Below are 14,601 nucleotides of genomic sequence, written 5' to 3'. Positions count from 1 at the left end.
TGCTGACAGGTGCAAGGGGCTCCATTCCTTCCATGGATCCATCCATTTCGTCCAGCTCCAGCAGGTCAGCTATCAGCTCCCTCCGTGGTCTGTTGCTGGCGCTCCTACCACGAATCTCCAATAGATCTTTTAGTGTGGATCTTTTCAGCCTGGCGTACTGCGACCAATGTAACGGCTACCCACTGGTGTGAGGGTCTCAGCCGTTGGAGACGTCCTTTTCCCTGGCAAGCTGCGATATGCAGGTACCGCCGGTATATCCCATCGAACGCCCTTCCAAGAAACGAGACGTGCTACGTTTGAAGGGTCAAGCAGACTGACTTTATTTTCCACATTTTTCCTCCTTATATCTGGTTACAACTGTACAGAAACAAATGACACTCCCCCCCCTCATCACACACTAAGGCTAATTACTAAACATTCTTTAATTAATAACAACAAAACCTTCACCCACTCCGTCTCCTAGGCAGACGTTTCGTCTCCGCATACAGAGACAGTGTTATCACACATAAACAGTTTTTAGCATGCATAATTATAGTTCTGAGAGCAGACCTGGGATTAACACCTGTCCATTACAACACCTTTATACAAGGACAATGGACTGCCTCCCAGGCCCTGACGCAATTAGCATGTCACTAGACTGAGTCATAGAATATTGACTGGTTGGGGTCACAATTAACCAACATCTTGTAGTCTCTCAAGATCCTGCAATTATTATCAATGTCCAGGCAGAATAGTCCATAATCCGTTACAGGCGTGTTTTATGCTAATGAATCGTGACCCGACGTGATTGACGTTTTTTACGAACGGCGCATGCGCCGTCCGTGGACGTATGCCAGTGCGCATGCTCCAAATTACGCCGCAAAGACTCAGGCCCCGTACACACCATAGAATCCATCCGCTGAAAAATCTCAGCGGATCGGTTTCAGCGGATAGATTCTATGGTGTGTACATTCCTGTGGATATTTATCCGCAGGAATTTCACGATTCCAGCAGATAAAAATTTGTAGACATGTCTACAAATCTATCTGCTTTAATCGATCCCAACGGATTGATCCGCTAGTCTGTACAGACTCACCGGATCAATCCGTCCGAAGGGATCCTCCGCATGCGTCGTAATGATTCGACGCATGCGTGGAATTCCTTATATGACAGCGTCGCGCTCATCGCCGCGTCATCATCGCGGCGACGGCGCGACACTTCATTGCGAGGGGATTTCGGCGCGGATTTCGATCCTATGGTGAGTACACTCCATCAGATCCAAATCCGCTGAAATCCTCGAGAGGATTTATCCGCGGAAACGGTCCGCTGGAACGTATCCGCGGATAAATCCTCTCGTGTTTACTAGGCCTTATTGGTTTCGACGTGAACGTAAATTACGCACAGCCCCATTCACGGACGACTTACACAAACTACGTAAACATTTTAAAATTCGACGCGGGTCCGACGTCCATACTTAACTTTGGCTGCGCCATCTTTTTGGTGGAATATCTTTAGGCCTGAAAACGGCTTACGTATCTTTACTGCGACGGCCGGGCATACGTTCATGAATAGGCATATCTCGCTGATTTACATATTCTAGGCATAAATCGGCGTACACGCCCCTAGCGGCCAGCGTAAATATGCAGTTAAGATACGACGGCGTAGGAGACTTACGCCAGTCGTATCTTGGCAACATTTAAGCGTATCTCAGTTTGAGCATACGCTTAAATTTACGACGGCGCAGATTCAGAGTTACGACGGCGTATCTACTGATACGCCGGCGTAACTCTCTCTGAATCTGGCTACATGAACGCAAAATATTTAGTTTTTGTCCGAAAAACAAAATGATTTTATTACTTCCGAAATTTGTTTTTTATTTATTTACCGTATATACTCGAGTATAAGCCGACCCGAATATAAGCCGAGGACCTAATTTTATCGGCCGGTACCGGGTCCCCAAAGTTACCAGAGAAATTAATTTTTTTTTTTTTTTATCAAAACTTTAGTAGAGTAGTGAGTATTTAAAAGGAGTGCACAAAAATAGTAGCAACAAAGGGAGAAACACAGTGCACTTCCCGGCGCCAAAGGAAATTAATTCACCTTTTAATGAGATACTATTAAGTAGAGGAAAGGAAAAACATAAAGAAGAGATATTCAAATATATATCAATATCAGAAAATACCCAGCAGTATGATATGATAAAAAGATATATATATATTGCAGCAGCTGTTTAAAATAGATGAGGATTTGTCTATTATAAAATATAAAATTGTATCAAAAACATATAGCCTAAAAGTGGTTATAAAATGATAAAACAGCGCTAAGATGGATAAAGTCCAGTGTAGATAATAAATATTGGAAAAGTCCACGGGTAAGTAAATAAGGCACAGTTCAGAGAAGTGTAAGAAGTGCTTCAAGTAATGGTAATACACCCTCCACCGACTTCCAATCTTCACCACGCAAAAAGTGAGGCACACTTCCCCTCTGGGGTTCACACTCACCAGATAGCAGGTAAAACAGAGCCTTATAAATAGATCCTCCTGATCAGACCTCCTGATTTAGAGACTAGGGCCCAGATTCACAGAGAGCAAGGCGCACGTTACGCCGCCGTAGAGTAACCGCCGTACGCTACGCCAACGCAGCGCAAAGAGGCAAGCATTGAATTCAGCAAGCCAGTGCTCCCAACGCTGCGCCAGCGTGGCGTGAGTTTCGTAGGCGTACGCCGGCGTAGGTGGAAGTGGGCGTGACCCATGCAAATGAGGCGTGACCCCATGCAAATGATGGGCTGAGCGCCAGACAGGTACGTATCACGAACTGTGCATGCGCACACCCCCCCCCGCCCCCCGCGCCTGCTCACAACCACGCCGGCACAACTGCCTAAGCTACGCCGGATCACTGCGTACGCCGTGAACATAACGTACGCCCAGCCAGACACACGTCCAACGCACAATGCGTCGGCTTGTGTTCCCTGGTGCAGACCTGAGCATGTCTGTTGCCGGGTTGCACCTCCTTTATGGGGAATAACTTTACGCCGGACGTACAACTTACGCGCACCTCGCGTAGCCTGCGCCGGGCACACGCACGTTCGTGAATCAGTGAATAGTGTCCCTTAGTTTTGGCCGTTAGTATATCGTTTGTTCGTTTTAGGAGAGCAGTTTCTGTGGAATGTTGAGGACGAAATCCAGACTAAAGGGGATCAAGAAGATCATTATCAGCAAGGTGGACGCTCAGTCGGTTGTAGACTAAGACGTTCAACGAGTTTGGATAAAAAGGGGAGCAAGGAGATGGGGTGTAGGTTGTCAAGATTGGATGGGTCCAGTGAGGGCTTTTTAAGTATGGGGCTGACTAGTGCATGTTTCAAAGTGCATGTTTATACTTGAGTATATACGGTATATGGCTTTTGCGAGTGTTGCAGTCCTTGTGGTACTTAACTACTTGCCGACCAGCCGCCGCAGTTATACGGTGGCAGGTCAGCTCCCCTGCGCGAGACCCCATAGCTATATGTCGGCTCTCGAAGCGGCCACTAGGGGCGCGTGTGCCCCCCGCTCGTCCCTGACTCCCGTGCGTGTTCCTGGCGGGCGCGATCGCCGCCAGGCACCCGCGATTGCTCGTTACGGAGCGAGGACCGGGAGCTGTAAACACACAGCTCCCGGTCCTGTCAGGGGAGAAATGCCTGACCGTCTGTTCGTTCAATGTATGAACAGCGATCAGTAATTTCCCCTAGTGAGGCCACCCCCCCCTACAGTTAGAACACACCCAGGGAACATACTTAAACCATTCCCCGCCCCCTAGTGTTAACCCCATCCCTGCATTTTTATAGTAATCCAATGCATTTTTATAGCACTGATTGCTATAAAAATGCCAATGGTCCCAAAAATGTGTCAAAAGTGTCCGAAGTGTCCGCCATAATGTCGCAGTACCGAAAAAAAATCGCTGATCGCCGCCATTACTAGTAAAAAAAAAATATTAATTAAAAAAAAAAAAAAAAAATACCCCCTATTTTGTAAACGCTATGGCCCAGATCCACAAAGAACTTACGCCAGCGTATCTATTGATACGCCGCGTAAGTTCTACGATGCCCCGTCGTATCTTTGTTTTGTATCCACAAAACAAGATACGACTGAATGTGGGCTCGATCTGACTGACGTAAGTCTTAGTACGCCGTCGGATCTAAGGTGCATATTTACGATGGCCGCTAGGTGGCGCGTCCGTTGATTTCCGCGTAGCGAATGCAAATTAGCTAGATACGCCAATCCTCAAACGTACGTCCGCCCGGCGCATTTTTTACGTCGTTTCCGTAAGGCTTTTTTCGGCGTAACGTTACCCCTGGGTCTATGAGGCGTACGCAATGTTAAGTATGGACGTCGGGCCAGCGTCGAATTTTCCGTCGTTTGGCGTAAAACGTTCGCGAATAGGGCTTTGTGTAAATTACGTTCACGTCGAAAGCATTGACTATTTGCGACGTGATTTCGAGCATGCGCACTGGGATACCCCCACGGACGGCGCATGCGCCGTTCAAAAAAAACTTCATTTACGTGGGGTAGAATTAACATAAAACACGCCCATATCTTATCCATTTGAATTGCGTGCCCTTACGCTGACACATTTACACTACGCCGCCGTAACTTTAGACGCAAGTGCTTTGAGAATACAGCAATCGCCTCTCAAAATAGCAGTGGCGTAGCGTAACTATGATACGCTACGCCTGCTTAAAATTACGTGGATCTGGCCCTATAACTTTTGTGCAAACCAATCAATAAACGTTTATTGCGATTTTTTTTTTTTTTTACGAAAAATATGTAGAAGAATACGTATCGGCCTCAACTGAGGAAAAAAAACGTTTTTTTGTATATTTTTGGGGGATATTTAATATTGCATTTTTTTTTTCAAAATTGTCGCTCTATTTTTGTTTATAGCGCAAAAACTAAAAACCGCAGAGGTGATCAAATACCACCAAAAGAAAGCTCTATTTGTGGGGAAAAAAGGACGCCAATTTTGTTTGGGAGCCACGTCGCACGATCGCGCAATTGTCGGTTAAAGCGACGCAGTGCCGAATCGCAAAAAGTGCGCTCTGGTCTTTGACCAGCAATATGGTGCGGGGGTTAAGTGGTTAAATGCATTAAACGTTACCGAAGCGTCTTATCTTGTCGGCGATCAGACTGTCGATCTCCAGGTAAACTGAAGGCTTTCACATCACTTCATTGTCGGTAAATGAATTCCAACGTAACCTTAACCAAGAGCGCTTAGACAAAGACCCTTTGTTAGATAAAAGATATCTGCTGTCAATGCCAGGAGTCGGATGTGTAAAACGGTCATTTAAATGTAGCTTTTTATTTTTTTTCTAAACAGTGAATTATTTCTTACATTTGGAGTATCCTATAAGGATGCAGCCGCCACAACTTTTTAACCACTTCCCGACCGCCGCATGTATATGTACATCGGCAGAATGGCACGTACAGGCACATTGGCGTACCTGTACGTCCCTGCCTAGACGTGGGTCGGCGGGGGAGCGATCTGGGACGACGGCGCGGCTGTTCGTTTATAGCCGCCCCCTCGCGATCGCTCCCCGGAGCTGAAGAACGGGGAGAGCCGTATGTAAACACAGCTTCCCCGTGCTTCACTGTGGCGGCTGCATCGATCGAGTGATCCCTTTTATAGGGAGACACAATCGATGACGTCAGACCTACAGCCACACCCCCCTACAGTTGTAAACACACACTAGGTGAAACATAACTCCTACAGCGCCCCCTGTGGTTAGCTCCCAAACTGCAACTGTCATTTTCACAATAAACAATGCAATTTAAATGCATTTTTTGCTGTGAAAATGACAATGGTCCCAAAAATGTGTCAAAATTGTCCGAAGTGTCCGCCATAGTGTCGCAGTCACGAAAAAAATCGCTGATCGCCGCCATTAGTAGAAAAAAAAAAAATAATAATAAATCTATCCCCTATTTTGTAAACGCTATAAATTTTGCGCAAACCAATCGATAAACGCTTATTGCGATTTTTTTTTTTACCAAAAATAGGCAGAAGAATACGTATCGGCCTAAACTGAGGAAATTTTTTTTTTATATATATATATATATGTGTTTGGGGGATATTTATTATAGCAAAAAGTAAAAAATATTGATTTTTTTTCAAAATTGTCGCTCTATTTTTGTTTATAGCGCAAAAAATAAAAACGCAGAGGTGATCAAATACCACCAAAATAAAGCTCTATTTGTGGGGAAAAAAGGACGCCAATTTTGTTGGGGAGCCACGTCGCACGACCGCGCAATTGTCTGTTAAAGCGACGCAGTGCGGAATTGTAAAAACCCCTTGGGTCATTTAGCAGCATATTTTTCTGGTCCTTAAGTGGTTAAAACCATGTAAGGCCTCATGCTTAGGTGCGCTTTTGCCTGTTTTGCCTTCTGTATGCAGTCCCTTTCAGAAACTCGCATGTATGGAATCATTCACTGTTCATGTGCTGAAGTGCGTCATTACGGGGGCCCAGCAGGAAGAGGCGGACCCCTGATGACATGAGAAAGAAGATGGCGGAGTGGGACCCAGCGTGTGGCGGTGGAGTGACAAAATACAACCGAAATATGCTGGATTCACTGGGTGGGCGAGAATGTTTTTTGTTTTTTTAACCACTTCAATACCCAGGGGCACTTACACCCCCTTCCTATCCAGGCCAATTTTCAGCACTGTCGCGGTTTAAATGACAATTGCGCGGTCATGCTACACTGTACCCAAACTGAATTTTCATAATTTTGTTCCCACAAATAGAGATTTATTTTGGTGGTATTTGATCACCTCTGCGGTTTTTCTTTTTTGCTAAACGAGGAAGACCGAAAAAAAAAAAAAACATTTGTTTCTGTTATAAAATGTTGTAAGTAAGTATATTTTCTCCTTCACATATGGGCACTGATAAGGCGGCACCCATAGGCAGCACTGATGGGTGGCACTGATATGCAGCACTGATGGGCACTCATGGGTGCTACTAGTGGGCACTGAAAGGCTGCACAGATGGGTACTCATGGGTGGCACTGATAGGCGGCGCTGCTGGGCACTGATGAGATAGGGTGACCAGACATCCCCAGTTTCAGGGGACAGTCCCCGGATTAAGGACATTGTCCCCAGACCAAGTCTGTCCCTGGTTTTGTCCCCGGATTGGATTTGAACAGAGGCTGGGGAAATTTCAGACAGTTGGTGCACAATTAAAAAAAAAAAAATCAGAATTACACACCCCCGCCCTGCCGCTCCTACTAACTATTTTTTTCCATTATGTGTGCCCCTTTCTGATGACCATGTGCTGCATCTCCACTCGCATGTTCTTCTGCCTTGGCTCAAGTCCCGGCCAGCCGCCTGCCTGCTTATCTCCTTTCCTTCCCTGGAGGAGTGATTTTCCTCCACTCCCCACCTAGTAGTAGCCAGGGAACGGAGAGTAAGACTTGGCAGGATGTGAGGCGGGCGGTGGCGGCGACGGGCAGAGAGTTGCTGATTCCCGCCATTACTAGTAAAAAAATATGTCCCCGGATTTCATTTTAAAAATCTGGTCACCTTATGATAAGAGGCACTGATGCGTGGCACTGATGGGCATCCCTGGTGGCACTGGCAGACATTGTAGATGGCCACAGATTGGCAGCTGCCCGGGCACTGATTGGCATATCCCTGGTGGTCTAGGGTGGCATACCTGGTGGTTCAGTGTGGGTGGCCATCCCTGGTGGTCTTGGGCGGGCATCCGAGTGGGGGCTGCGCTTATAAACAATCAGCGCGAACCCCCCCCCCCCTGTCAGGAGAGCAGCCGATCGGCTCTCCTCTACTCGCGTCTGTCAGACGCGAGTGAGGAAAAGCCGATCAACGGCTCTTCCTGTTTACATTGTGATCAGCTGTGATTGGACACGGCTGATCACATGGTAAAGAGCCACCGTCAGGCTCTTTACCGAGATCGGTGTTGAGGTGTGTCAGACTGACACGCCGCAAAACCGATCACTGCAATGCGCGCCTCCACGAGCGTGCGCCGGCTCTTATGCTGCTGGACGTCATATGACGCCCAATCAGGATAACTGAACCACCGCCCGACTGTCATTTTGCTATAGGTCCGTGTCCCCCTCTCTCTTCTGCTCCGCGTCCCCCTCTCTCTTCTGCTCCCTGTCCCCCCTCTCTCTTCTGCTCCGTGTCCCCCCTCTCTCTTCTGCTCCGTGTCCCCCCTCTCTCTTCTGCTCCGTGTCCCCCCTCTCTTCTGCTCCGCGTCCCCCTCTCTCTTCTGCTCCGCGTCCCCCTCTCTCTTCTGCTCCGCGTCCCCCTCTCTCTTCTGCTCCGCGTCCCCCTCTCTCGTCTGCCCCGCGTCCCCCCCTCTCGTCTGCCCCGCGTCCCCCCCTCTCGTCTGCCCCGCGTCCCCCCCTCTCGTCTGCCCCGCGTCCCCCCCTCTCGTCTGCCCCGCGTCCCCCCCTCTCGTCTGCCCCGCGCCCCCCCCTCTCGTCTGCCCCGCGTCCCCCCCTCTCGTCTGCCCCGCGTCCCCCCCTTCTCGTCTGCCCCGCGTCCGCCTCCGTGCTGCTGTCCCCCTCTCTTCCTCCCCTCCGTGCTGCCGGCCCCCCTCGATCTGTCAAGATGGAGAACGGAGGTGAAAAAAAAAAAAACGCAGAGGTGATCAAATACCACTGAAAGCTCTATTTGTGGGAAAAAAAGGACGCCAATTTTGTTTGGGAGCCGCGTCGCACGACTGCGCAATTGTCAGTTAAAGCGACGCAGTGCCGAATCGCAAAAAGTGGCCTGGTCATTGGGCAGCGAAATGTTTCGGGGCTGAAGTGGTTAAAGACAATCCAGCAGACAAGGGTAGATGAAAGGCATAAAAAAAAAAAACACAAGGTAGGAGTGACGTTCCTCTGCACTCACTAATCTCCATAAACCTTCCGTATTGCCAAACCCGTTCAACTCCTAAAAATACGCATCAAAGCGAATCATCACAATTGCTGTTACTGAGGATCCTCCATTGTGCCGGATCCGCCAGCGTTACATGACAGGGCCACTTTAAATCTACACTTTGTCAGAGTTTGTGTGTGTATGTTGTTTTCTCCCCAAGAAATTGAAAGCTTTATTACATATCATTTTACGAGAGAGGAATTGAGAGGTTTTATGTTCCCATTTAGATATACTACTTGCACTGTAATGCACAGCTCCGGGGCGTCCTTTTTTTTTTTTTTTGGAATCTTGGAGATTGATAAGCAGACTTGAAGGGGGGGGGGGGGGGGGCCCGAGACCAAATGTTTTAGTTTTTTTTTTTTTTTTTGCATGTTGAAGTTTGTAGTGTTCCTGTATAAAATAAGGGCGTCTGTTTTATATTATACCGATAACCCGGGGTAGGAAATGTTGTGGTTCAGCACCAATAAAATTGATGGGCTGCAGTTTCTACTTCACCACTTCACCCCAGGACCATTTGTCAGCTCAAAGACCAGAGCACTTTTTGTGATTCGGCACTGCGTCGCTTTAACTGACAATTGCGCGGTCATGCGACGTGGCTCCCAAACAAAATTGGCTTCCTTTTTCCCCCCACAAATAGAGCTTTCTTTTGGTGGCATTTGATCACCTCTGCGATTTTTAGTTTTTGCGCTATAAACAAAAATAGAGCGACAATTTTGAAAAAAAAGCAATTTTTTTTACTTTTTGCTATAATAAATATCCCCAAAAATATGGGCTGGATTCACGTAGATCTGCGCATTTTTACGGCGGCGTAGCGTATCGTATTTACGCAACGCCGCCGTAAGTCAGAGAGGCAAGTGCTGTATTCACAAAGCACTTGCCTCCTAAGTTACGGCAGCGTAAATGGGGCCGGCGTAAGCGCGCCTAATTCAAATGAGGATGAGGGGGCATGTTTTATGTAAATGTTTGGTGACCCGACGTGATTGACGTTTTTTACATCGCCGTCCGTGGACAAATCCCAGTGTGCATTGCTCCAAATTACGCCGCAAGGACGTCTTGGTTTCGACGTGAACGTAAATTACGTCCAGCCCCATTCACGGACGACTTACGCAAATGACGTAAAGTTTTCAAATATCGACGCGGGAACGACGGCCATACTTAACATTGGCTAGGCCAGCTAGGGGGCAGCTTTATCTTTACGCGGCGTATCGCTTACGGAAACGGCGTATCTTTACTGCGACGGGCAAGCGTACGTTCGTGAATCGGCGTATCTAGTCATTTACATATTCTACGCCGGAATCAACGGAAGCGCCACCTAGCGGCCAAAGGAAAAATTGCACCCTAAGATACGACGGCGCAGACCGTCGTATCTTAGCTAGGTTTAAGTGTATCTCAGTTTGAGCATACACTTAAACTTACGACGGGCTTAGATTCTGAGTTACGTCGGCGTATCTAGTGATACGCCAGCGTAACTCTTTGTGAATCCAGCTATATATATATATATATATATATATATATATATATATATATAACAATATATATATATATATATATATATATATATATATATATATATGTGTGTGTGTGTGTATGTATATATATATATATATTTTATTATTTTTTTTTTTTCCTCAGTTTAGGCCGATATGTATTCTTCATATTTTTGGTAAAAATAAATCGCAATAAGCGTTTATTGATCGGTTTGTGCAAACGTTTACAAAATAGGCCCCGTACACACGGTCGGACAAAGCCGAAGAGAATGGACCGAGGTTCAGTTTCATCGGTCCAAACCGACCGTGTGTATAGCCCATCGGTCTGTTTTCCTTCAGTCCAAAATTTTAAAACATGCTTTAAAACCGAACCGATGGACCGCTGCTAGTTAGTACAGAAAAGCATCGGTTCAAAACCCGCGCATGCTCAGAATCAAGTCGACTATTGCTTGGAAGCATTGAACTTCGTTTTTTTCAGCACGTCGTGTGTTTGACGTCACCGCGTTCTGACACGATCGGATTTTGAACTGATGGTGTGTACGCACATCAGACCATTTCAGCGGTGAACCGATGGAAACGGTCCGTCTGACCATTCTCATCGGTTTTGTCCGACCGTGTGTACAAGGCCATAGGGGATAATTTTATGGCATTTTTATTAATCATTTTTTATTTTTTTACTAGTAATGGCGGTGATCTGCGTTTTTTTTTTATCGTGACTGCGACATTATGGCGGACAAATAGGACAATTTTTACACATTTTTGGGACCATTGTCATTTTCACAGCAAAACGTGCTATAAAAATGCACTGATTACTGTGAAAATGACAATTGCAGTTTAGGAGTTAGCAACTAGGGGGCGCTGTAGGGGTTAAGTGTGACCTCATATGTGTTTCTAACTGTAGGGGGGCGGGGCTGGACGCGTAACGTCATTGATTGTGTTTCCCTATATCGGGGAACAGACGATCAATGACGGCGCCACAGTGAAGAACGGGGAAGCTGTGTTTACACACAGCTCTCCTCGTTCTTCAGCTCCGGTGACCGATCGCGGGACGCCAGCGGCGATTGGGTCCCGCGGTCACGGAGCTTGGGACTGGGTCGCCCACGGCGCGCTCGCGACCCCACGGCTGTGCTTAAAGAGACACGTACAGGTATGTGCTTGTGCCATTCTGCTGACGTATATGGTCGTGAAGGGGTCCTTAAAGCGGGGGTTCACCCCAAAAAAAAAGGTTTTGAATATTACATCTAGCAGAGCCAGCATACTAAGGACATTTACTTTCGGCAGGTCATTTTTTTTTTTTTCTCCGTACTTACCTTTATATTCACAACGCGCGTCACCAGATTTCCGTAAATAGCAGAGCTGCGAGTCGGCACTATACGGCTCCTGCGCAGTCAGCTCTCATTTTGTAAGTTTATTAAAAGTCAGCAGCTACAAAAAGTGTAGCTGCTGGCTTTTAATAAACCGACACTTATCTGCTCCACGGCTCCAGCGAGGCGCCGGACGGGGCTCCGCTCCTCGCCCCCCCTCGCCGGCCGGCGTCTTCATGCTCAGTGTGGGCACCCGGCCGTGACAGCTTTCGGCTTCACGGCCGGGCACCCACTGCGCATGCGCGAGCGGCGCGGCCCGGCGCCGTCTGATTGGACAGGCGCTCGCCGAGGACCTGTCACGTGTCCTGGGCGATCGCCTACAGCAACCCCTTCCTGTAGGTGATTAAGCTCTGTGGTTTTTATTTTTTGCGCTATAAACAAAAATAGAGCGACAGTTTTGGAAAAAAAATCAATATTTTTTTACTTTTTGCTATAATAAATATCCCCCAAAAAAATATATTGAAAAAAAACTTTGTTTTCCTCAGTTTAGGCCGATACGTATTCTTCTACCTATTTTGGGTAAAAAAATAATCACAATAAGCGTTTATTGTTCGGTTTGTGCAAACGTTTACAAAATAGGGGATCATTTTATGGCATTTTTATTAATAATTTTTTTTTTTACTAGTAATGGCGGCGATCAGTGATTTTTTTTTTTTATCGTGACCGTGACATTATGGCGGAAACATCGGGCACTTTTGACACATTTTTGGGACCATTGTCATTTTTACAGCGATCAGTGCTATAAAAATGCATTGATTACTGTGAAAATTACACTGGCAGTGAAGGGGTTAACCCAGGCGAGGGCAAACTCGGCCCTCCAGCTGTTTTGAAACTACAAGTCCCATGAGACATTGCAAGACCCTGACAATCGCAGGCATCACTCCTAGAGGCAGAGGCATGATAGGATTTGCAGTCTCACCGCAGCTGGAGGGCCGAGATTGCCCACCCCTGGGTTAACCACTAGGTGGCGCTGTAGGGGTTAATTGTGTCCTAGGGAGTGATTCTAACTGTAGGGGGGGATGGGTTACACGTGACAAGACAGTCATCACCACTTTCGATTACAGGAAGCGGTGATCACTGTCATTGTCACTAGGCATCTCCTCGCGGACTAACTCACCGTGAGATGATCGCGGGTATCCCCGCGGGGATCGAGTCCGCAGGACGCGCGGTCGGGGCTCGCGCCAGGCGCGCGTCCTCAATGCCGCGATCTTAAAGGGGATGTACAGGTACGTCCTTCTGCCTGTCCAAGCCATGCTGTCAACGTATATAGTCATGCGCTGGTTAGCAAGCAGTTGACCTCAAAACCTGACATCTGTAGGACCTTACTTGGCGGCCTCCAGATAGTGACTTATGATTGGCTCGTGTCTCCTAAAGCCCAAATCCAGAAAAAAATATGAAATTTTAAATTGGCCATCAATTTAGTTTACTTATTTTTTTTTTTAACACCTAACCCTGCTTTATACTTCTCCACAACTTCATCCCTGACCTGTCTGGTGTGTTCCTTGGCCTTTATGATGCTGTTTGTTCACTAAGGTTTTCCAACAAACCTCTGAGGGCTTCACAGAACAGCTGCATTTATACTGAGGTGGACTCTATTTACTTTAGATGACTTCTGAAGGCAATTACCGTATATACTCAAGTATAAGCCGAGGCACCTAATTTTTTCATTAAAAAATGGGAAAAATTATTGAATCGAGTATAAGCCTTGGGTGACCTCGTCGGGACGGGGCGCGTTCCTGGCTCCTAACTTTTTTTAGCTGGCTCCTAGATTCCAAAGCAAATTTGTCAAGCCCTGGTTTATGACAAGCCTGTATATGTTTTTCAATGACTGACAGTTTTAGCGCCCAAGGACTCTATTGTTTTTTTGCTGTATGTGGCCCCCGTCAGGTTGGCTGTATGTGGCCCCCGTCGGGTTGGCTGTATGTGGACCCCGTCAGGTTGGCTGTATGTGGCCCCCGTCAGGTTGGCTGTATGTGGCCCCCGTCAGGTTGGCTGTATGTGGCCCCCGTCGGGTTAGCTGTATGTGGCCCCCGTCGGGTTGGCTGTTTGTGGCCCCCGTCGGGTTGGCTGTTTGTGGCCCCCGTCGGGTTGGCTGTATGTGGCCCCCGTCGGGTTGGCTGTATGTGGCCCCCGTCGGGTTGGCTGTATGTGGCCCCCGTCGGGTTGGCTGTATGTGGCCTCCCGTCAGGTTAGCTGTATGTGGCCCCCGTCAGGTTGGCTGTATGTGGCCCCCGTCAGGTTGGCTGTATGTGGCCCCCGTCAGGTTGGCTGTATGTGGCTGTATGTGGCCCCCGTCGGGTTGCCTGTATGTGGCTCCCGTCAGGTTGGCTGTATGTGGCTCCCGTCAGGTTGGCTGTATGTGGCCTCCCGTCAGGTTGGCTGTATGTGGCCTCCCGTCAGGTTGGCTGTATGTGGCCCCCGTCAGGTTGGCTGTATGTGGCCCCCGTCAGGTTGGCTGTATGTGGCCCCCGTCAGGTTGGCTGTATGTGGCCCCCGTCAGGTTGGCTGTATGTGGCTGTATGTGGCCTCCCGTCAGGTTGGCTGTATGTGGCCCCCGTCAGGTTGGCTGTATGTGGCCCCCGTCAGGTTGGCTGTATGTGGCCCCCGTCAGGTTGGCTGTATGTGGCCCCCGTCAGGTTGGCTGTATGTGGCTGTATGTGGCCTCCCGTCGGGTTGGCTGTATATGTGGCCCCCGTCAGGTTGGCTGTATATGTGGCCCCCGTCAGGTTGGCTGTATGTGGCCTCCCGTCGGGTTGGCTGTATGTGACCCCCGTCGGGTTGGCTGTATGTGACCCCCGTCGGGTTGGCTGTATGTGGCCCCTGTCGGGTTGGCTGTATGTGGCCCCCGTCGGGTTGGCTGTATGTGG

The 14,601-nt window shown here is 48.2% G+C and overlaps 1 protein-coding gene across 1 annotated transcript in view; it reads left to right on the top strand.

The window, feature by feature from the left end:
- MAP2K5 (mitogen-activated protein kinase kinase 5) overlaps positions 1–14,601 on the top strand; it is a 247,457-nt gene that overhangs the window by 112,452 nt on the left and 120,404 nt on the right. The window lies entirely within an intron of this gene.

This window comes from Rana temporaria, chromosome 3, assembly GCF_905171775.1.
Source record: "Rana temporaria chromosome 3, aRanTem1.1, whole genome shotgun sequence".
Taxonomy (NCBI): domain Eukaryota; kingdom Metazoa; phylum Chordata; class Amphibia; order Anura; family Ranidae; genus Rana; species Rana temporaria.
Note: the sequence above shows the minus strand (reverse complement) of the source record. Positions and strands in the feature narration are given on the sequence as shown.